We start from the raw sequence: 23,235 nt of genomic DNA on the forward strand, positions 1-23,235 counted from the left end.
ATAGTTCCAGAGCATAACTTTTCCCATGTTTCATTTTTTATCTTTATGTTAAAATCTTTTTCCCACTTTTATTTGGGTTTATAGCTTATTTCATCATTTTCCATCTTTTGCAGCTTGATGTACATGTTCGTTATAAATCTTTTTATTATCATTGTTTCTGTAATCACATATTCAAAGCTGCTTCCTTCTGGTAATCTCAGTCTGTTTCCCAATTTATCCTTTAAGTAGACTTTCAGTTGATGGTATGCAAACATTGTACCATGAGTTATTCCATACTTGTACTTCATTTGTTCAAATGTTAATAAATTATTTCCCAAAAAACAATTTTCTATTCTTTTAATTCCTTTTCTCTCCCATTCTCTATTGTAAAAGGGATTAGTTGATTTTGCGTCAATAATAATTTTGGTAGTCTGTAATTTGTTTTTTTTCCTTTCTAAGTGAATCTTCTTCCATATATTGAGTAAATGATGCAATACTGGTGAGCTTTTATATCGTATCAGCTTTTCATCCCACTTATAAAGTATATGTTCTGGTACCTTCTCCCCTATTTCATCTAGCTCTATCTTAGTCCAATCTGGGTTTTTCCTTGTCTGGTAAAAATCTGATAAATACCTTAATTGTGCTGCTCTATAATAATTTTTAAAGTTTGGTAACTGCAAATCACCTTGGTTGTACCTCTCTGTTAATTTATCTAATACTATCCTCGGTTTCCCCCCATAAAAATTTCCTTATTATTCTCTTTAGTTCATTAAAGAATTTCTCTGTTAAGGGAATTGGTAACTATTGAAATAAGTATTGTATCCTTGGGAAGACATTCATTTTAATGCAATTTACCCTCCCTATCAACGTTAGTGGTAATTCTTTCCAATGTTCTAAGTCTTCCTGAAATTTCTTTATTAGTGGCTGATAATTTAATTTGTACAGGTGGCTTAAATTATTACCTAATCTAATACCTAGGTATCGGATTGCTTGTATTTGCCATTTAAATGGTGATTCTTTTTAAAATTCTGTATAACCGACATTACTCATCGTCATCACTTACTTTTATTTGCGTTAATCTTGTACCCCGATATTTCTCCGTATTCCTTCAATTTCTTATGTAGTTCTTTTATTGATATTTCTGGTTCTGTTAAGTATACTATGATGTCATCTGCAAATAAACTGATTTTATACTCCTTCTCCTTTATTTTTATCCCTTTTATTTTCTTTTCTTATCAGTTCTGCCAATGGTTCTATTGTTAAAGTGAACAGTGAGGGAGATAGTGGACATCCCTGCCCAGTTGACCTACTTAATTTAAATTGGTTCGATACATATCCATTTACTGTTACCTTCACCAATGGTCCATCATATTATGGTTTAATCCAATTAATATATTTTTCTGGTAGATTGAACCTCTGTAGAACTTTGAATAAATAATTCCATTCTACCCTGTCAAAGGCTTTATCTGCATCTAAAGCTACAGCCACTGTTGGCTTCTTATTTCCTTGAACTGCATGAATTAGATTAATAAATTTACAGACATTATCTGCTGTTCGTCTTTTCTTAATAAATCCAGTTTGACCTTGTTTTACTATTTTTGGTGCACAGTGGTCCAATCTGTTTGCTAATACTTTTGCTATTATCTTATAATCTGAATTAATTAGAGATATTGGTCTTTATGATCCTGGTGTTGGTGGATCCTTCCCCGTCTTTGGTATTACTGTAATTATTGCTATCTTGCATGAATCTGGCAAGTTTTGTGTTTCTTCTACCTCATTCATTACTTCCAGGAGAGGAGGAATTAATAACTCTTTAAATGTTTTATAGAATTCTATTGGGAATCCATCCTCTCCAGACGTTTTATTGTTCGGCAGCTTTTTTAATATATCCTGTACTTCCTCTATTTCAAATGGTTTTATCAGTTTGCTTTGCTCCTCTTCTTGCAATTTCAGCAGTTCAATTTTAGCTAAACACTCTTCTATTTTATCATCTTTGGAAATTCATTTATTGAGATGAAGGTAGATACAGGAGCTTCCTGGTTGATCCTGTCTGACTTGGTGTACCATGCAAAATTGCCAGAGTTTTTATTAGAGGAAACAAATATCATCCTTCGGAGCCACTGTGGGAAGATACTTCTCAATAAGATAACTGTCCCAGTGCTGTGTGAAAATTGTGAAACATTCATGCTTGAATTGTTGATTGTGAAAGGAAATCATCCAGCTCTCTTTGGGAGAAACTGTCTAACTAAAATCAGATTGAACTGGGAGAACATTTTGATGGTTAGGGATCGGGGCAAATCTCAGACCAAGCCAACCCCTAAATCACACCATAAATTAACTACCACATCTTCTGCCCAGTCAGAGTTAGGCCCAGTTCTAAGAAGGCATGACAAATTGTTCAGGAATGAAGTATTGGGAATAAAAGAGTTTACTGCTTCAACTAAATGCAAACCAGGTGCAAAACTGACGTTTCAGAGGGCCATGAAACAATAGAAGAGTTGTTCATGCAGATCACCTGCTCCCAGATGAATTTAGGAGTAATGAATCTGTAGACGACTTGGCTGAACAGCACACATTTATTGATTTAGATGATGATGCAGTACCGACACTCAGTTCACATTCAACTCCTAATTCTGATCTTAGTGACCAATTGCTCCCAGCTCAAATCAACAAAGAAATCCCATTCATAGTTACACAGTCAGGCAGACTCGTTTGACCTCCAAAATGTTATGAACCTTAAGCACATGGTATTGTACAAGTCTGTGTAATGATCGGCCTAGTATGTTCTGTTATATCATAAATTCAGATTTAAAGTCTGAAATGACTCTGTATACGCTCTCATAAAATACTAATGTACTGTAATAAGCAATAATACTCGGTCCTTGAGTAATTGATTTGGAATTGAAACAGCAGAAGCTAAATTTTTATATTGTTAAAAGGATAAGGTACAATATCCATTGTGTGCACTTGTACCAAGTTGAAAAATGTGATCGCATGTTTTCTTGAAGACGTATGACTTAAGACTTATAGAAGTCATGATTAGAAGGGAAGGAATGTAGTATCCTACAAGTTAGCATCCATGCTAATCTATTATAACTATCTGTGACTAAGCAATTATGCTAAGTCATTAACTTTTTGTTTTATGTCAATGATCTGTTGTTTTATTAGTACCCAAGGAATGTCCACTATTACCATATACGTTAAAATTTACAGCTTGAACTGAACTGCTTTGGAACGTGACTTGACCACTGCTTGGTCCATGTGATATGTGAATAAAGCACTTGAGTTTTAGATCTCACTCTATCAAGTCATCCATGCCTTGTCTCTGTTTTTTAGATTGCGTACATTAATTACTGGAACTTCAAACTATATTCATAGTTTGTTCAGTACACAAAACTGGTAATGTGAAATGTCCTCAGGCTTCTGAGGAAGTAGAGGTGCTGGAGCACTTTCTTGGCCATTGCACAACATGGATGGACTGGAACAAGTCATGAGAGATACTTACCCCTAGGATCTTAAAGCTGTCTATTACCTCCACCTCAGCATTGTTGATGTGGACTGGGGAGTGAGCTTTGTCCAACCTTGATGTCTTCATCTTTCTGATATTGAAGGAGTGGTCATTGTCCTGGCGTCAACCTTTATTTCTCTTCAGTACTCTGTTTTGTCATTGTTAGAGATCTTGCCTATGATGGTGGCATCATCCATGAATTTGTAGATAGAGTTGGAGCTTTGTTTGGCCACTCATTTGTGGGTGCCCAGGGAGAAAAGTCTTATGGTGGCCCAGAATTGGGGATGATTGTCAAGGAGCTGCTGTCACCAATCCTCGTGGATGGTGGCCTGAAGGTTAGAAAGTTATGGATTCATTTTCAGAGAGGGGTGCTGAGACCAGGTCATGTAATTTGGAGATTAGTTTGTTTGGACCTCTCATACTGAAAGTGTAGCCATAGTCGATAAGTTGATAAATGGTAGTCTGAAATTGAAACATATCTGATCAGTGAGTCAACACCCTCAGGGGAGGAAAATGCAGAAAATTAAAAGCAGGGTGTCAGTGAAAGGGCTATTTTTATTCAGTTTGCAGGTATTTTATCGATTGTAGGTCTCTTCACTAAAATAACTGGAAGTTTGGACTGTTAAATTTAAGTAAAAAGACAACTCTAATTTTATGTAATAAAGAACTAATGAATACAGGAGTCAAGACATGCACCTGGTAACCTAACTGGTAATCATTAAGCAAAAGATACTACTGATGTTGGACATGTGAAATTAAAAAAAATAATGTTGGAAACACTCAACAGTCAGGCAGCATCTGGGTTAGGGTTAGGGTTAGGGTTAGGGTCAGACCAATGAACTTCTTACTTACAGTTCTTGGGAATGTATCATTACCTCCTTGTTACAACTTGTTAATAATAGGTGACAAGCTAAATGGCCTGTAGTCCTCCCTTCTTTCTTGCATGGTAGGGTAGAGTTTTCCACTCAGTGGAAACCATTCCAGAATCTATGGAATTTTGAAAGATGACAACAGTGTAGTTATCATTTTATTCGGCACCTCCTTTAAAATGCTAGGATGCAGGTGAACAGGATTTACATGCTTTTATTAACTTCTCTATTACTCATTATATATTAATTGTAATTCATTTGAAGGCCTATTTTTTCTAAACCTGTTGTGCTCCACTATTTTGTTTATGCAGACAAAACACAAAATTGTTTAGTTTCTCTGTTATTTCCTTATTTCCCTGCATAATTCCTCCTATTTCAATCTGTCAGGACCCCACATCAATGTTTTCTCATCTTTTCCAAGGTGCACGACTAATGATATTCTCACAATCTGTTTTTATGCTATCCTCAGCCCATTCTCATGTTCTTTACTCCTTTTTCTTACCAATGCTCTAGCCTCCTCTGCTGAATTCTAAGATTTTCCTACCGTTCAAGCTTATTTCTGTTCAATTTTCAAGTTTAAGTTTATTTGTCACATTATACCGAGTACAATGAAGAGGGTTCTTCTGCAAGGGGTCTTAGCAGGTTATCTCAAACATTCATACAGCTGTGCAAAGAACAAAGGAGTTACAACGGTTCAATTTGTTGTTTTTTCACAAGGCTTAATATTTATGTCTTTTGCAACAATTTGTAATGAACATGAGAATTCTTAGTTTAACTACATGTATCAACAGGAATATTGAGTCATCAAGAAATCCAGAGAAATGCTCAAATGTATTCATCTTGTATATTCCACAGTTTCCAATTACTGTGTGTGTGTGTGTGTGTGTAACATCACACATTTACATAGACAACAGTCTTACATTGCCAATAACCTGAGCTAATTGAATTGTTTATTGCTATGTGTACTAACATGCAGTGAAAAAGTGTGGTGCATGCATTCCAGCAAGATAGTGCAAAGATTGTAATGTACTGGAGCTGAGTATATCAGGATTAGTTTAAAATAGTTGCTTTGCAAATGGAGACTTTGACTTTTGACCAGTTGCAACAGTAACTATGTTTAGTTTGTTCTTTTCACTTTGTGTTGAAACTGCTTTTGATTTGCTGGTTGTTGCCTCTGTGTAATGTGAAGTAGGGAGGGGATTCCTGATGAGTATTTTGGTGGTGATATTATCTTGCAGAAGAAGAAGGAAAGAATGCAGGAAAAGAGAGTGAAACAGCATCTGCAGTCCTCCAAGGTTTTATACACATCAGCTAAAATCAAGTTAACAAGCAACATGTTTCCAATTAATACATTAAGAGACAATCTGTTCTGGAAGAGTACTCTTCCCTAGAAGGAATAAGGGAAATGTTCCAGTTACTCCAAATAAAGTTATTTGGCTGAACAGCTTATTTCACAGTGAGAATCATGGCAAATTCAATTTTAACGAGTTCTGTGTCAGGTTTCTCGGGCTCTATTTTGTTATTTGTTCTGATGAATTCATTGGTCTTAATCCTCTTTGTTGATCCTTCTTATGTAAATTTGGACGTCCATATTTTTCAAATTCAGTATGCTTGAATCTTTTGAAAATCTTTTTCTTACCTTTAACACAATTTCTATTCAACAGTAGAAGATTTTCTTGAAAACTTGAACAAATGTTACAAAGGACGCTGCAGATGCTGAAATTTGAAGCAAAAATATATTGGAGGGACTCAGCAGGTCAAGCAACATCAATGGGGGAAGAGGAATTTATATTACCGAATCTGACAATTAACCTGACGAGCCAGTCTTTCTCCTCTACATCTGCTGTTCCCTCATATTGCCACTGCAATCTCCAAAAGCAATGCAGAACTTGTGGCCTTCTATGCTGTCTTTCTACTGAAGTATACAGTCAAACTCTACTCATCGACCTCAGTAAGTCTAATTTATGAGAAACTTGCCATCATATATCTTGCATAGCAATATCACGTGAACCTAATGGCATAATAAACTGAAATTCAAATACAAATCTGGTGACATCATTTGGCTCCTTGGTTTACTTACTATTTGTTACTGGTATGTGTGAACTGGTCATGACCCCAGTAGTACATATCAAGGAAGTGCTTGGGACAAGTGGAAATAAAATTATGCTTTTATAATTGCTGAATACACCCACTTCATCAATGGAAAGAAGGTATGCTATCAAAGCATTAATTAAAAAAGGAATTGGAAAGGAATTCAAAGGAGTTGGTGTGCAAAAATATATATTTAAATTATTTGGCAACAGTTGAACATGGTGAAACAAAAATCCTTTTTGATTTATTGAAGGATGCTTTTAACAGCAAAATGGTGGCTTTAGAAACTAAAATTCAAAATTGAAGTGAGTTTAAGATAATTGACCATTTTGTGAGGAAAATGTGCATTTTATAGGTGCCTAGGAATGAATGGTTAATCTTTAACTTTGTTGTACAAAGCAGTGATACTTAATATACTATAATGCCATCAATAGAGGGAGAAGATCAATAATAAGGGACAGCTCTTAAGAAGTTATTTGAATTCTTGCAATTGTGCAGGAAAAGTTCTGAAGACATTTCTGTGCTGTGTGCATTGTCAAGTGAAATAAAACAATATTTATGACCAAACACTACAAGGAGGAATGCCATTTATGGGAAGAGCTGTAGTCCACTCCAAGCAGCTTTTAAATGTGCACTTAGGCCAATTTGCTGTTTTGTGGTGAATAGCTATGAAAAATCATCCATGACTCAGAGATATTTCCAACTCAATTACTGTTTGCCAGCTCTACAAACTCTTTTGGCCATTTAGTCAAAAATTGAAATGGTAGAAATGGCCAATTGTGACAGTAGTTACTATGGCCGTGTGTGTGTGACTTCCAGCCAATAAACCTGGCCCAGGAGGTATATGTAAATGCTCTCAGTCGACAAGCAAGCATCAACTATGATGGGACTTAAGTGAATGTTTTTTTCTCAAAATTGGACTTTATTCATAACAAATTCTTTACAAAAGAAGAAAACCCTCAAAGTATCTTCACATCCTTAGTGTAGGTCCATACATCCCATAATTTTATGTTGATTGATACATACAATCTTCAGTTACACCTTTGCCATCTGTGTGCCACCATGTCATTTCTTCCCCCTCTGTTGTTTGAGGGGCTTCTTCTCAATCTTAGACCCTCAATGCCCAGTGACAGAAGGACTATGGTCCTTCCCCACAACACCCTTGCATTGGCTGTGCCAAGCCTTTGTGCATCCCTCAGTCTGTATTCCTACAGCCTGGAACGTCCTGCACCAACATCTCCAGCTGCTGAAAGACCACAATTTTCAGCAGACCAAAGGACGTCTTTCACCAAGTTGATGGCCTTCTGGCAGTTCTCGATGTCTGAGATCTGTGTGTGTCCCTGGGAACAGCCTGTAAATCAATTAGTCCTTTGTTATGCTGTTGCTGGGTATGAACCATGACCAGGTCCCTTGCATCCTTCTCCACACAGTCTTAGTGAATAAGTGAGGTGGGCAACTGTCTCCATACCTGTGTATCTGAACGTAGAAGTCTCACATTTTCTGATGGATCATTGCCATTGAATTTGTTACTTTGCTCTGTCATTGGAGACTGGAGGAGCCCCTTCAGGTTGAAGAGTGATTTTTTTTTCCTATCTGGTATTAGGCTCTTGAACATCTCTGTACTGTCCTACTCATAGCACTACTTCAAGACCACCAAAGATCTATCTGCAACAAGAGAAATAAGGAGAAATAAATGGTTTTGAGATCATGATTGGTTTTGCCTTGATCTCATTGAATACCAGGGCTTGCTTGAGCAGCTACATGACCTAATTAATCTATTGTTTTTAACATGAAATTCTTACATTGTTCAAGTTTATTTATCATCCAATTAAACAAATACAATCCAACAAAAAATGTTCTCCGGTCCTTGGTGCAAAGCACCACAAACACACATACAGACAAATTATAAATATGCACACTACATATTATACAAATATTAAAATAAATGAATAAATGTTATTGTTAAATAAATAGTAGTCATGGAGGGATTGTATGAGCAATTCATCAGTCATTCAGCTGACTCATTGCCTGGGTGAAGGAGTTGTGGTGAGTCAGCCTGGTGGTCTGGCTCTGATACTCCTATATCTCATTCCCAATAGGAGTAGCTGGAAAATGCTGCATGTGGGGTGATAGGAGCCCTCACTGATTTTGTGAGCCATCATTAATCAAAGATTCCAGTAAATCATGTTGATGGGAGGGAAGCAGACCCGGTGATCGTGTCTGCTGCCCTTATAGTCCTATGGATTGACCTCCAATTACAGTTGCTGTTGCACCTTCCTGACAAGTGAGGAGATGTTGTGTGTCCAGGGGAGGATTCTAGGAAACATGATGTTCTCTACTATCTCCACTTCTGAGCTTTTAATATGTGGCGGAGGGTGGTCACCCTCGTTCTCCTGAAGTCCACTATCATCTCCTTCATCTTGTCCACATTGAGACTTGGGTTGTTACTCTCTCACTATTTCCCAAAAATTTCCACCTCTTTGTAGTGCAACTCATCATTGTGCCTGATGAGACCATTTTCTGTCATGTCATCTGCAAACTTGATGACTCTTTTGGAGCTGGAACTGGTTTTGCAGTCATAGGTCAGTAGTATGAACAAGACCAGGCTCTTCACACAGCCCTGAGATGTGTCAGTGCACAGTGTGATGGTGATCGACAGTCTGCTGTCAATCCAGACACATCTCCAAGTCTTAATTGTGTGAGTGCATACACAACAGTGGCGACAAGGAACAAAATGAACCCTACACATACTCCATACACCAACCATGAGAAAGAAAACAACAGAAGAAAGGTAGAAAATGACGACATAACAACCACAACAAATTTTCATCAAAAGATCAAGGTGAAAGCACGCCAAGATGGTGGAGGGAATGTTCAGGGAATTCAACGAAGTAGAAGAAAGTTGAGGTAACTACGTACAATGGTTTAATCACTACTGCATAGCCCACAATATTGTGAAGGTCCAGTAAACTGCAAACATGCCCTCTTCCTCAATATAATGTGCAGCAAAACATTCAACTTCCTTAAGACCTTGCTGTTCCTGGAGGATCCAGGGATGAAGACATTCAACAAATTATGGACGGCTCTATGGAACCATTTATAGTCAGACATTATTGGGTATAAATCCACCCTCTGCTGGACATCATGACGCTAACGTCATGATGCTACGTTTCCATATTTAACCCTGTGTGTCAGTAGCCACGTTAGTCTAATAGAAGTAAAGGATGAGGAAGCATCACATCTCCGAGTCTTATTTGTGTGAGTGCATACACAATAATAAGCACCTCCATCAGTTGGTCTGCACGATCCTTCAGACCCCGACTGGGTATGTTGACTGGCTGTTTCCACTGACTTGTGTGGGTTTACCTTGGATAGGACTCTCCTCATTTTGCCCTTGACTATGCAAGGGGCCCGTTCATCGGGGGAAACAAGAACATCCAACTTGGACTTCGTGCAGGTTTCTAATCCACACAGATTTGACTGAGATATACTTGGGGTCTGTAGCCTTAAACAATCTATATTTTTAGTCAATTTTTCCACTGAGTTTTATTCCAGGATTTAATGGAATTTGCAAATTTGCAGTAAATGATATTGTTTTGTTAAGATTAATGATTTGGACAATTTCACTTTTCATTGCAAAATGGTATTTAACTGTATATTTTGCACGCAGTTAGAAATAAAACTACAAAGATTGTTTAAGTTGAAGCAAAAGTAGCTGTACTCTTTCTGAGTTAAGAGAAATTGGATATTTTCTCAACACTGTTCAGCTCATCTGTCATACATGTACTGTACATGTGTAGATATCAAATAATACAGAACTGAATGCAAATGGATTGTTTATTGGACAAATGAATGAGCACCAATACAATCATTTCATAATATCAATGAGCATTCTTGTAAAATATTTAAATCTTAAGTAATTTAACACTGTTGATTCCTTGGGGTATCCACTAGGCTGCAGAAAAGACTGCTGTGAAAAGCATAACTCCAACTGAGAGTTCCAGAGTATGCCAGAGGCACCATGGTCTGTTACTTCTCAACTCGGCCATGATGGGAAGCCCTTTGTTGTTGGAGTGAATGAGAGCCTAATAACAACTTCAGAACATATGCACACACATGTAAGAGCTATATGTCTGACTATAGAGCAATATGCTTCCTGTAGTCATGAAAGAAGACGTGTTGACAGTTTTGAAGTATATAAAGACAGATAAGTCCCTACAGCCTGACCAGTTGTCTCTATGCCATTAGAAGCAGGGGAAGAAATTATTGTTGTGAAACACAAAAGTCTGCAGACACTGTGATTGTAGTAAAAACGCAGAAATGCCGGAGGAATTCAGCTGGTCTTGCAGTGTCCATGGGAAGTAAAGATATATTACTGATGGTTTGGGCCTGAGCCTTTCTTCAACTTTTTTTTCCTTACCTCTTCCATAGTCATACCATGGCCACTGAGTGTTGTAAAACAACATAAAATAATGGAAAATCTTGATTGAATTGCAAAAAAAAATCTTTCCAGTAAGTACTCTTGGTGGGTGAGTCTTGCTTTAGTTTGGAAGGTCACATTTAGGAAATTATTCCTGATGAAACAATTCTTTCATCATAAACATAAGAACAAATAGGGGTGGTTCTGCGAGAAAAATAAGTAAAATCTCCACAGATCTCTTCACTCAGGGCTCGTTTCATTTTTTTCCCTCAAGGTCATTGATTCCAGAATAAAATTAAAGAATTCATCATCTACAAAGTGTGAGATCCTTTGAAAAGGTCACATATTTCCAAACTATCAATGATAGAATGGAATGTCAAGGCTTTGGCACTGCTGCCAAGACTTTGAGTGCCAACTCTGCCAAAGTGCGAATTGAACAGAGTGCAGACTACAAGTGAAAATTAAACAAAGGGTCACTTGTGTAATTTATTAACACTAGTGCTTGATGTACATTGATGGCAAAATTCCATTGTGACACTATCGGAGAGGATCATAGAATATTTTGTACAGAAGGTGATTAAAGAGATCACTGGTCTCATTAAACAAAATTATTTAGGGGTTGAATGATGATAAAAAGTTTATTGTCATATACATCTCACAATGTACAAATGCACCAAAATTGTCACTGTATCTGAATAGGTAAAAAGCTAAAAAAAATATACTGCAATACTAAATGAAGATGAATGAAAAGGAAACAATAAATACAAAAAATAGATGATAAATATTCACACTATTACAAAAAATGTGACTTTTCCATAGTTCAGACTTGTGGTGTCAGAGCAGTTCATGATTAGTGTAACAAAGGGAGGTTCCCAAGTCTGATAGCTGTTGAAAAGAAACTGTTCTTGAACCTAGAGGTGCTGATTTTCAGTTTTTTGTACCTTCTGCACAAAGATGAGAAGAGGTATTGGCCAAGGTGATGGAAGTCTTTTGTGATGTTTGCTTGTTTCTTGAGGCAATGCCTCATATAGATGCTTTGAGTGGATGAAAGCTCAGAGGCTGTGATGGACATGCTATGTTTGTTACCTTCTTCAACCATCTACATTCCTGGGCAGTTGAATTCCCAAACCAGGCTAACAATCAGTATACTTTCAACAGTATACCTATAAAAGCTTGATAGAGTAACAATATGCCCAATCTCCTCAGACTCATTGGAAAGTAAAGGCATTGGTGTGCCTTCTTCACGGTTGTATCAATGTGCTAGCTTCAGGAGAAGCCTTCTGAAATATAGACTCGCAGGAACTTTAAGTTTTTAACTTTCTTCATTTCCATTCCATTAATGGGACAGATGCGTGGTCCCTCATTCTTTCCTTCTTAAACAATAAGCACCTTGGTTTTAGCAACATTGAGAGCAAGGTAATAGTTGTGCCACAACCCAAGCATATTCTTGATCTCCATTCTGCATTCTGATTCATCATTTCAAGTCATTTGGCCAACAATTGTAGTATCAACAATGAATTTGTAGTGTTACGAGCCCAGAGGACCCCAGCAATAGATATTCACCAAGACAAATGGTTACTTAAACAAAAGTTGCTTTTAGTTATCTTTAAACATGAAAATAGAATCAAACTTTAACTTATCATTATTAACTTAACTAACCTAACTTAACCCCCTTCTAATTCTAAGCGCACGTTTATGTAATGTGTGTGTAAGTTCAGAAAAGTTCTTTGGTTCACAGTCCATTCTCACTTCTCATTCCTCCAAGTTCACTGGTTACAGGCAATTCTTATACTGTGCACAGAATTTAATATTTATAAAGTTCACCAGGCTTTGGTGCTCAAAAGGTAAATGGTTACCACTCAGAAAGGTTATTGTCGGTTTTTAGAGAGAGATTTGTTATTCCAGGACATCCACAACTGATGTACTCTTATCAGCCACTCCAGTTTCTTGTTGATGAAACTTGCCCCTTCAGAGTTCTCCAGATGATAATCTCTTGCTTTCAGGTAACTACAGAGTTCCTTTTTGTTTCTCTTATTCCAAGTGAAACATAGACACACAGTCTTCTCCTCTTGCATGAACCACAAGGGCTTTGACTAGGCAATCTTCCAAACTGGGGCTTCTTGCCAGCATGTCTCCTGTTCCAGTTCCAGCTGCTCTTGCTGGCTGTAACACTGTACAAGTGATCTGTGTGTGTGTGTGTGTGTGTGTGTGTGTGTGTGTCTCTCTCTCTCTCTCTCTCTCTCAGAGAGAAAAGCCTGTTTGACTCTCTCTGCTTGCAAAACCACATGACCCTCTTACAACAGCAAGTCCTTCTTCAGTCAATAGCGGCTCCAGCCTGCTCTTTCATCTGTTGCCTTTGGTAAACAACAATCCATTAGTGAAGTCTCGTGAGCACTCTTCAAAGCTCTTGCAAAAGAAGAAAGAAGCCATTATGTCTAGCATTAGTAGAGCTCCAGTATTTCAAATAAGATCTGTTTTAAAATGTTTGTATGTGATCTACTCTAACAAATCTTTCCCAATTTATCTCTCAAATACGTATCTATATACTCTGTCACAGTAGATTAAATTAGAGCCAAACTTGACTGTGCAGTCATGGGTGTACAGGGAATAGAGCCTTGAGATGCCCCTAAATGATGGTCAGTCAGGAAGGGGTGAATTTGCTGATTCACATTGATTGGGGTTTGCCAATGATGAAGTCAGGGATCCAGTTACTTAAAACAAATATACTGTATATGATTTATGTGAATGTATTTTAATTATGATTGGGTTATTATATTGCAGTGTTAAGGATGCAAAATGATTTCAACAACTCATCCAATCAGTGCTAACAGTTATATTAAAAACTAGATTAAAGTTTCATTTGGGTAGAGACTACATATAAATTCAGGAATTAAATTGTTCCAGAATTTTAAATTCGTAGCTGACAGTGCTATTAGTACCATGTCCAATGTTTCAGAGTATACTTGAGGTCATCCACATTCAGTTGGAAAAATTTACCAGAAAAGGAAAGTTTAATAAACATTCCTATTCCAACTGGTTAAAGTATTTAAGCATTTTCAGTAAAACATGAAATGTGCATAATCCTTGTTGGATCTCTTCTGGCAGTCCATTTTAAATCCAAATAACCAAATATTGCTCTGGCATCATCATTTTATTCACCACCAACAACTAGTTTTCTGAAATTTATATCTACAAACATATGAATTCAGAACAAGTATGGGCCATTCAAAGAGACCAACATCACTGCCTAGACTCAGTAAGCTTTTAAAACACTGTTTACCTAATTCTTCCTTTAAAACAGTACATACTCTATTTCCACTCACCTTTGAAGAAGAGAGAAAACATTCACTTGATCTTTTACTAGCATAGAACATTACAGCACAGAAGAGTTTCTTCATCCCACAATTTTTTGCCAACTTATATAAACCTACTCCATAACAATCTAATCCAGTGGATCTTAACCTTTTTCTTTCCACTCACATACCACTTTAAGTAATTCCTGTGCCATAGGTGCTCTGTGATTCGTAAGGGAAAACTTTGAAAATATAATCTGTTTTAATTGTACCCAATTGACTCATTATGTGCACAATTTCATAACTCCAAAGGAAATGGGCCAATGACAATTTTTCTCAAGCAAAATATTCCAGTAACAATTGGGTCTAGAGCAGTGATTCTCAACCTTCCCTTCCCACTCACATACCACATTAAGCAATTCCTTATTAATCATAGAGCACCTATGGCATAAGGAATACTTAAAGTGGTTATGTGAGTGGAAAGATAAAGGTTGAGAACTACTGATCTAATCCTTCCCTATGTCACACCCCATATCCATCTATTTTTCTTACATCTGTCTATCTGAGAGTCTTTTGAACATCTCTATTATACCAGCCTCCACCAACACCCCCAGCAATATATTCCAGGCACCCATTACTCTCTGTGTATTAATACTTAGCTCTGATATCTTCCCTAAACTTTCCTCCACTCTTCTTAAACAGATGAACTCGATTATTTGTAATTGTCCCCCCCCCCCCCCAGGAAATAAGCGAAGGGTCTCTGTCATACCTATAGCTTTTCATCTTGTGTACTGCTATTAAGTCACTTCTCATCCTTTGTCACTCTAAAGAGAAAAGCCCTAACCCTGTCAACCTTCCTTCATAAGATACTCTCCAATCAATGCAACATCCTGATAAATGTCCTCTGCACCCTCTCTAAAAGTATCTACATCCTTTGTGTAATGAGGCAACCAGAACTGAACACTGTACTGTACTCCAAGTGAAATCTGATCAAAACTTCATAAAGCTGAAGTTTTACCTCTTGGTTCTTTAACTCAATCCCCCAAGTGATGAAGGTTAACACACCATACACTTTTTTTAACCCTATCAAGTGTGTCCCAGCCTTGAAGGATCAATGGGCTTGGACCCCAAGATCTCTTTGTTCCTCGACACTTTTAAGGATCCTGCCATTAAACACATATTCTGCCTTCGTTTGAGCTTCTAAAGTGCATCACTTTACACTTATCCAGATTAAACTCCATAAGTCTTGTAGGTGGTTCCTATTTTCAAACAACGAACCCTATTTCTAGGGTTTCCTTCACTTGAATTTTGAAAAGATCTCTCAGGATCATTTCTGTTTCAATCAAGTCACTTATTTGAAACTGCAGCAGATACAAATCTTGTATATCCAAGAGTTCCTCAAAAGAAAGTCCATCCATCCTTGGGACAAGTTTAGTAAACCTTTTCCAAATTGCTTCCTGAAATAAAAAGTCCAATATTGCACCTTAGATATAGAATCTCAGCAATACCCAACATAAGTTTTGAATTCACTTTTCTTGGCAATAAAACTTTTGTGAATGCGGCTTTGAGGAATCAGGACCAGTGGTCAAATAGGTGTGATGGGGACCAGGCAACTGGATATAAAGGTTTGAGCTCAGCATCTGGAGTAGCGGGGATAGATATATTTCTAGGAAGGGGTGACCTTTACAAGTGCGACAGGTTGCACCTGCACTTGAGAGGTTTGCTAATGCTGTTGAGAGTGGGGATGGGAACCAAAATGAAGAAGCAGAGGAAGAGGTGGTTGGCACATAAGTAGAAACAGCTGGTAGGGAATTTATATGGAAGAGCAGGCAGAGAGGGCTAAATTGCAGCCATGGAGATGTGATGCAATGCAACAGAGAAACAGAGTCAAATATAACAAATGAATGGCTAAAAGTTTTGTATTTAAATGCTTATAGTACTGTATAAGAAATAAATTTAATGACGTAGCAGAACTACAGATTGGCAAGTATAATGTTGTGGCCTTCACAGAGTTGTGGCTAAAGGATGGATGTCATTGGGAGCTGAATGCTCAAGGATACACAGTGTGTTGAAAGGATAGGAAAGCGAGCAGAGGGTTGGCTCTGTTGGTAAAGGACAATATTAAATCATTAAAAAGAGGTGACATAGGATCAGAAGATATAGGATATTTTTGGGTTGAGTTAAGAAATGGCAAGGGTAAACATTATATATATGGACCTCCAAACAGTGGCTGGGATGTGGACAACAAATTTGCAAATGCATGGGGGCATGGCCATGCTGGGTGGATGAGCAGATGTGTTTCTCTGAGAAAATCCTCTAAAAGATGACCAATAAGTGGTTTTAACTAAAAACTTCCAACTACAAAATTGTGGATACATCTTTTAAAGATTAATATTGAAGAATGACTGGAAGATCCCATGGGAAGAAGCCAAAATCCATGATGGAAAAAGCTCCAGCCTCGCCAGTTGCCTCAACGGAAAGTGCGGGTGGAGATGCCTCCTCCTCTAAATGCAATTGGAGTGCATTTTATGGGTGGGTAATATACCTAAGTTTATTACTCAAATTTGTATTCCCCTCCAGTCAGATGGGAAAATACTCAGAATTCATAGGTCCAGGGAAAGATGGGAAGCAGATTTAGCAGTGAACATATCAGAATAGTCCTGGGCTGAATGGTGTAAAGAAGGTGTAACATTGATTATTAATGTGAGGTATGGTTTGGTGCAATACAATTTTCTTCATCAATTATATTTGGCTTTGCAAAGATTGCACAAATCAAAGCCTGAAATATCCAACAAATGTTTCTGATGTGGAATGGAAGAAGGAACATTTCTCCATTCCATTTGGTCCTGTGTGAAAGTAAATGTTTTCTGGCAGGAAGTGTCAGAAGTGTTAGCTAAGATTACAGGAGTAACTTCCTCAGAAATCCAGAGTTATATTTGTTTGGGAATTTTATAGACATCAGTAATCATTTAACTGAGTTCCAAATCTCATTGATTATGATTGCATTGGCGATAAGTAAGAAATGTGTTGCCATCATGTGGAAATCAGATACACCGATTTCTCTGAAGAGATGGATATCAGAAATGGACAGTAATATTCCAATGGAAAAGATTACTTATAATTTAAAAAATAAACACGATACATTCCTGAAGACCTGGCAACTGTATTTGAACTTTATTGGTGCACAAATGTAATATCGCTGCTGTAAATACATGATCTGTCCTCAACCTTACACTATTATTTTTACTAGTAAAATAGACTGTGAGCCTTGGCAGTCGACAAGAAGACTCTGTATCTCTTTAACTTGTTTAAGTTAAAGGAAAAGCAGTAATAGCGGGGTTGGGGGGGGGGGGGGGGGCGGGGTTGCTGGTGGAGAGGCTGGAATGTTTTTGTTTTGTTTTGGAATTTTTATTTTGGTTTGTTATATATATGTCCTTTTTGTTTTTTTTTTAAAGAAAAAAAGAAAAGAAGTTCTATATATTTACTTGTAAGTGGTATATAGATTATTTTGGTATATGTGTGTGTGTAAAGAATGCATAAGTGATGTTTGAAAACCAAAAATAAACTTTAAAAAAATTGCAAATGCATGTCATAAGGGGTGTCATGGTAGTCATGGGGGATTTTAACATGTAAGTAGATTGGTAAAACTAGGTTGGGACTGGATCTCAAAAAAGAGATTTTGTTGAAAACCTACGAGATGGCTTTTTAGAGCAGCTTGTTGAAGTGTCCACAAGGGGATCGGCTGTACTGGATTGGGTGTAATGCACCAAAGGTGATTAGAGAGCAAAGAGTAAAGGAACTAGGGGTCAATGATCTCAATATGATTGAAATTAATTTGAGATTTAACATGGAGAAACTAAAGTCAGATGTGTTGATATTGCAGTGAAGTAAAGGAAATTACAGTGGCGCGAGAGAGGAACTGGCCAAAGTAGATTGGAAGGGATCACAAGTAGGGAAGATGGCAGAGCAGGAATTGATGGAGTTTCTGCAAAAAATTGGAGAAGTGCATGATAAATAAATACTAAAAAAGAGGAAATATCTGAATGGAAAAATGTCACAACTGTGGCTGACAAGGGAAGTCAAGGTCAATGTAAAAGCAAAAATTAGTGGGAAGATAGAGGATTGGGAAGTTTTTAAAAACTTGCAGAAGTTAACCAAAAAATCTCATAAGGAGGGAAAAGACGAAGTATGAAATTAGGCAATAAAATAATATCAGAGGATACAAAAAGCTTCTTCAAGTATGTAAAGAATAAAAGAGGTGAGAGTAGATACAGAACCACTAGAAAATAACACTGTAGAAATAATAATAGGAGACAAGGAGATGTAAGAGGAAGTAAATGAGTATTTACATCAGTAAAAATAAAATGATGGAGAAACAAAATCAAGGCTCATGGGATTGGGGGCAAAGTATTGATGTGGATTGAGAACTGGCTGGCAGGTAAAAGACAGAGAGTTGGGATAAATGGCTCATTTTCTGAATGGCAGGCGGTGACCAGTGGGGTGCCACAGGGATCTGTACTGGGATCCCAGCTGTTCACAATTTACATTAATGATCTGGATGAGGGGATTGGATGTAATATCTCCAAATTTGCAGATGACACTAAGCTAGGAGGGGTTGTGTGCACGGAAGAGGGGGTCAGGAAGCTCCAGTGCGATTTGGATAAATTGAGGGACTGGTCAGATACATGGCAAATGCACTACAATGTGGATAAATGTGAGGTTATCCACTTTGGTAATACAAACCGGAGGGCAGATTACTATTTGAATGGCAATAGATTAAGAGATGGGGAAGTGCAGAGAGACCTAGGGGTACTTGTACATCAGTCTCTGAAGGCGAGCATGCAGGTACAGCAGGCGGTTAAAAAGGCAAATGGTATGTTGGCCTTCATATCAAGAGGGTTTGAGTATAGGAACAAGGATACCTTGGTGAGACCACACCTGGAGTATTGTGTGCAGTTTTGGTCACCTTATCTAAGGAAGGGTGTTCTTGCAATGGAGGGAGTGCAGAGGCGATTCACCAGGCTGATACCTGGAATGGCAGGAATGACTTATGAGGAAAGATTGCGCAAATTGGGATTGTACTCGCTGGAGTTTAGAAGATTGACAGAGGATCTCATAGAGACATATAAAATTCTGGCAGGACTGGACAGAATGGATGCAGATGGGATGTTTCCAATGATGGGAAAATCCAGAACCCGGGGCCATGGTTTGAGGATAATAGGCAAGCCATTTAGGACCGAGATGAGGAAGAATTTCTATACCCAGAGGGTGGTGAATCTGTGGAATTCATTGCCACAGAGGGCAGTAGAGGCAGGTTCATTAAATCTATTTAAGAGGGAATTAGATATATTTCTTCAGTATAAGGGTATTAAAGGTTACGGAGAGAAGGCGGGGACGGGGTACTGAACTTTAAGATCAGCTATGATCTCGTTGAATGGCGGAGCAGGCTCGAAGGGTCGAATGACCTACTCCTGCTCCTATCTTCTATGTTTCTATAAACTCACCAGGTCAAACAGTGTACTTTGTATAGCAAAGATAAAAATACTTAACTAACGTTTCAGGCTTGAGCCCTTCATCAAGGTATGGAAAAATGTCAACAGGCACCTCAACAAAATTGAAGAGGGGGAGGGGTAGGAGAGAAGCATGGTCTCAAATATAGGAGGTAATAGGTGGATGAGGAAGGGAGGGCACAACAGTGAGGAGGGAGAGAGAAGATGGCTTTGTGAGTAGAGAGGGAAGAGGGTGGAGAGTTCAGGGAAAGAAGGCAAAGAGAAAGGGAAGGAGAATAGGTGAGCAGGAATTGGAAGAGTCGATATTAGTGCCATCCCATGTGAGACTGCCCAGTCGGAAAATCAAGTGCTGTTCCTCCAATTTATGGGTGATCTTGGTGGGACAGCACATGAAGCCATGGACAGACATGTGAGTACGGGAGTGGGATGCAGAATTGAAATGATTAGCCACTGGGAGATCGCTTTCACTGATGCAGACAGAGCGAAGGTGCTCAGTGAAGCTATTACCCAGTCTCTGATGTAGAGAAGGCCACAAAGTGGCCACGGGGGTGATCTACTGAATGCATTGTAGTGAGGGAGGAGGTGTGGACATGTGTAGCTCTTCCTCAGGCCACAAGAGAAAGTGCTGGGGGGGAGGGATGATTGGTGGGGAAGGATGCGAGCTTGAGGGTGACACAGAGGAAGCGGTTCCTACAGTCTAGTAGTGGGATCATTTTGTAGGTGGCAGAAATTACAGAGGATAATGTGTTGGATGAGGAGGCTGGTGGGGTGGTAGATAAGGACAAGGGGAGTCCTGTGTTCATTGTGACTGGGGGCGAGGAGGGGCAGGGCTGATGAGCAGGAAATGGAGGAGATGCAGGTAAGGACTAAGTTGATGGTGGTGGAGCGGAAGCCGTGTTTGTGGAAGAAGGCAGACATTTCAGATGATCTGGCCTGGAAGACCTCATCTTGGAAACAGATGCGGTGGAGATGAAGAAATTGCGAGAAAGTGAGGAAATTGTGAGGAAGTGTAGTTGAGGTGGTTGTGGGAGTTAGTGGGCTTATAAAATATATTGGTGGAAAGCTTGTCTCCCAAGATGGAGACAGAGAGATCAAGGAAGGGGAGAGAAAGAGGGATCTCGCAGTTGCCAACTATTTCAATTCTGCAACCCACTCACATACTCACATGTCTGTCCAAGTGGTCATGTACTATTCAACCAAGACCACTCATAAATTGGAGGAAAAATACTTGAGTTTCCATCTGGGCACTCTTCAATCGGATGACATTAACATCGACATCTCCAGTTTCTTCAAGCCTAATCTCATTTCTCCCTCCCTTCCCTTTTCCCTTGTCTTCTTTGCCTTAGCTCTCCAGTCTACACCCTAATCCCTCTCTATTCACAGAGCCATCCCTCCTCCCTCTGCTCACTGCTGTGCCCTTCCTCTTTCATCCATCTATTACTTCCTGTCTTTGGGATCGTGCTCCTACTCCTGCCTCTCCCCCTTCTACCACTGTATTCGGGTACTTGCCGATATTTGTCCATACTTTTAAGAAAGGCTCAAGCCCAACATGTTACTTATGTATCTTTATCTTTGCTATATGAAGTACACTGTTTGACCTGTTGAATGTGGTGAGGGGGACACCATACTCCTACTGGCCACACTCCTACTGCAGGGGACAACCACTGTACTGCAGGTAGGCCACCCAGGAGGATGGTCCCACCTGCCTGCTGTCAATCACCACCCATATAAAGACTCAAGCCAGCCCCTTTGGGAACAGTCAGACACGTGGAGTCAACAGTATACTGACACCTTGTGTGTTAAAGCCTGTTGCGCCGGTCTACCATGTGGTCCATCTCTCACTGAAACACAGGAGACTCCATTTGTGACCCCAAACGGGACCCAGTGGAACAGGTAGAGGCAACTATCTACCTCAAAAGCGGTATGAGGTTTATCATGCACATGGATGGAGAGCTGATGGTAGGCCGACTTCAAGTCAATCGTGGAGAAAACCCTGTACTGGGCTATCACATTGACCATGTCAGTGATGTGGGGCAGTCAGTAGGTGTCCAGCTGGGTTTACTGGTTAATGGTCTCACTATTGTCAATGACCATCCTTGGTTGCTGCCCACTTTTAATGACAAGGATCTGGGCTCTCCAGGGGTTGGTGCTGGGCTTTATAACTCCTTCCACCAGAAGCCGTCTCACCTCTGCCTTGATAAAGGCCCTGTCAGCTGCACAGTAGCACCTGCTCTTGGCAGTTATAGGTTTATAGTCCAGTGTCAGGTAGTTGAAGAGGGATGGAGGGGCCATTTGTAGGGTATAGAGCCTGCAGGTTGACTGGGAGTAGTCACTGGACTTTGCGCTGTGGATGGTGAGAGGGGGTAGTGGGCCACCAAAGGCAAGGGTGAGGCTGTGGATGTGAAACTGGAAGTCTAGTCCCAGGATAACTGGGGCACAGAGCTTGGGCATTACCAGTAGCCTAAACCCTTGGTATGTCCCCTCCATCCCCCGCCACTGTCAAGTTCACTGAGCAACATCCTAGTACCATGATGGAGTGGTCCTGGGACGCGAAAGCAATAGTCAAGTTCGCTGGGTATATTTTGAGTTTCAGCGTACGGACTACGTTTGAGTGCACAAAGCTCTTAGTATGACCACTATTAAACAGACATTTTATTACCTTCCTGTTGACAGCAATGTCTCTCATCGAGTGTCCAAGCCCATAGGGAATGTCCTCCATTAGCATGGTGGACTTAGGACCACCTTAGGATCCAAGTCGCTGCTCCCCAACAGTTGTGGTGAGTAATGGCCAATGGGTCTCTTTAGGAGCCTGGGGTACGATGGTTTTGTATGCATGCGTGTTGACTACATTGTCTGATTGGCGAGTTGGGGTGGATGGGGGTCATCTGGCCCATGATGGCAGTGCCCAGGAGATGCACATGGCATCAGTGTGGTCGGGCAACCTGGCAGGAAGTTACATCATTGGTGTGGGTGGAAGTGACATCATCGGAGAGGGTGGAAGTTGGACGATGAAAGTTGGTGGCACCCATGGTGAGCACACAGCGGCCGGAAATGACTCCATTGATGCAGGCGGAAGTGGCGGGTGGAATAATGGTGCTGCCCAGCATTCTCACGTGGGGGCGCTCAGAGATTCAAGAGGGGCTCCTGTTGGTTGTGGAGGACTGCAGCACTCCCGGCAGGTTGGGAGAGGCACACTTTAGTGAAGTGGCCTTTCTTGCCTCATCAGGAACAATGAGAGTTCTTCGCAGGGCAGTTCTTTTGGGAGCACCTATCCGACCAACATTGGGACCCACAGTACTTACAGTGGCAGATTGCATTAGTGGCAGCGATCATCTTTTCCCCATGAGGCCCCTTATCGACCGCTGTCATTGGCGTCGGCCAGGCCGGAGGATGGGGGAGGCAAGCATCGAAGACCTCTACAAGATGAGCTGCAGCTTCTAGAGAGTGCGCCACCTCCATGTTCCTGGTAAAGGAGGCATTATTCTCCTCCAACAGTCTGTCGAGTCGCCCTTGACCACAGCCCTCGCACGAGTTGCTCTATTTCCCCAGCAGTCACCCCAGCTTT

The 23,235-nt window shown here is 39.7% G+C and overlaps 1 protein-coding gene across 1 annotated transcript in view; it reads right to left on the minus strand.

The window, feature by feature from the left end:
- Positions 1-6,013, minus strand: part of LOC138739243 (serine protease 23-like) — a 51,551-nt gene extending 45,538 nt beyond the window's left edge. The window contains exon 1 of the mRNA XM_069890901.1: positions 5,996-6,013. The gene's annotated coding sequence lies outside the window, so the exon portion shown is untranslated. The remainder of the gene's footprint in view (positions 1-5,995) is intronic.
- Positions 6,014-23,235: the final 17,222 nt, after the last annotated feature.

Source organism: Narcine bancroftii, chromosome 7, assembly GCF_036971445.1.
Source record: "Narcine bancroftii isolate sNarBan1 chromosome 7, sNarBan1.hap1, whole genome shotgun sequence".
Taxonomy (NCBI): Eukaryota; Metazoa; Chordata; class Chondrichthyes; order Torpediniformes; family Narcinidae; genus Narcine; species Narcine bancroftii.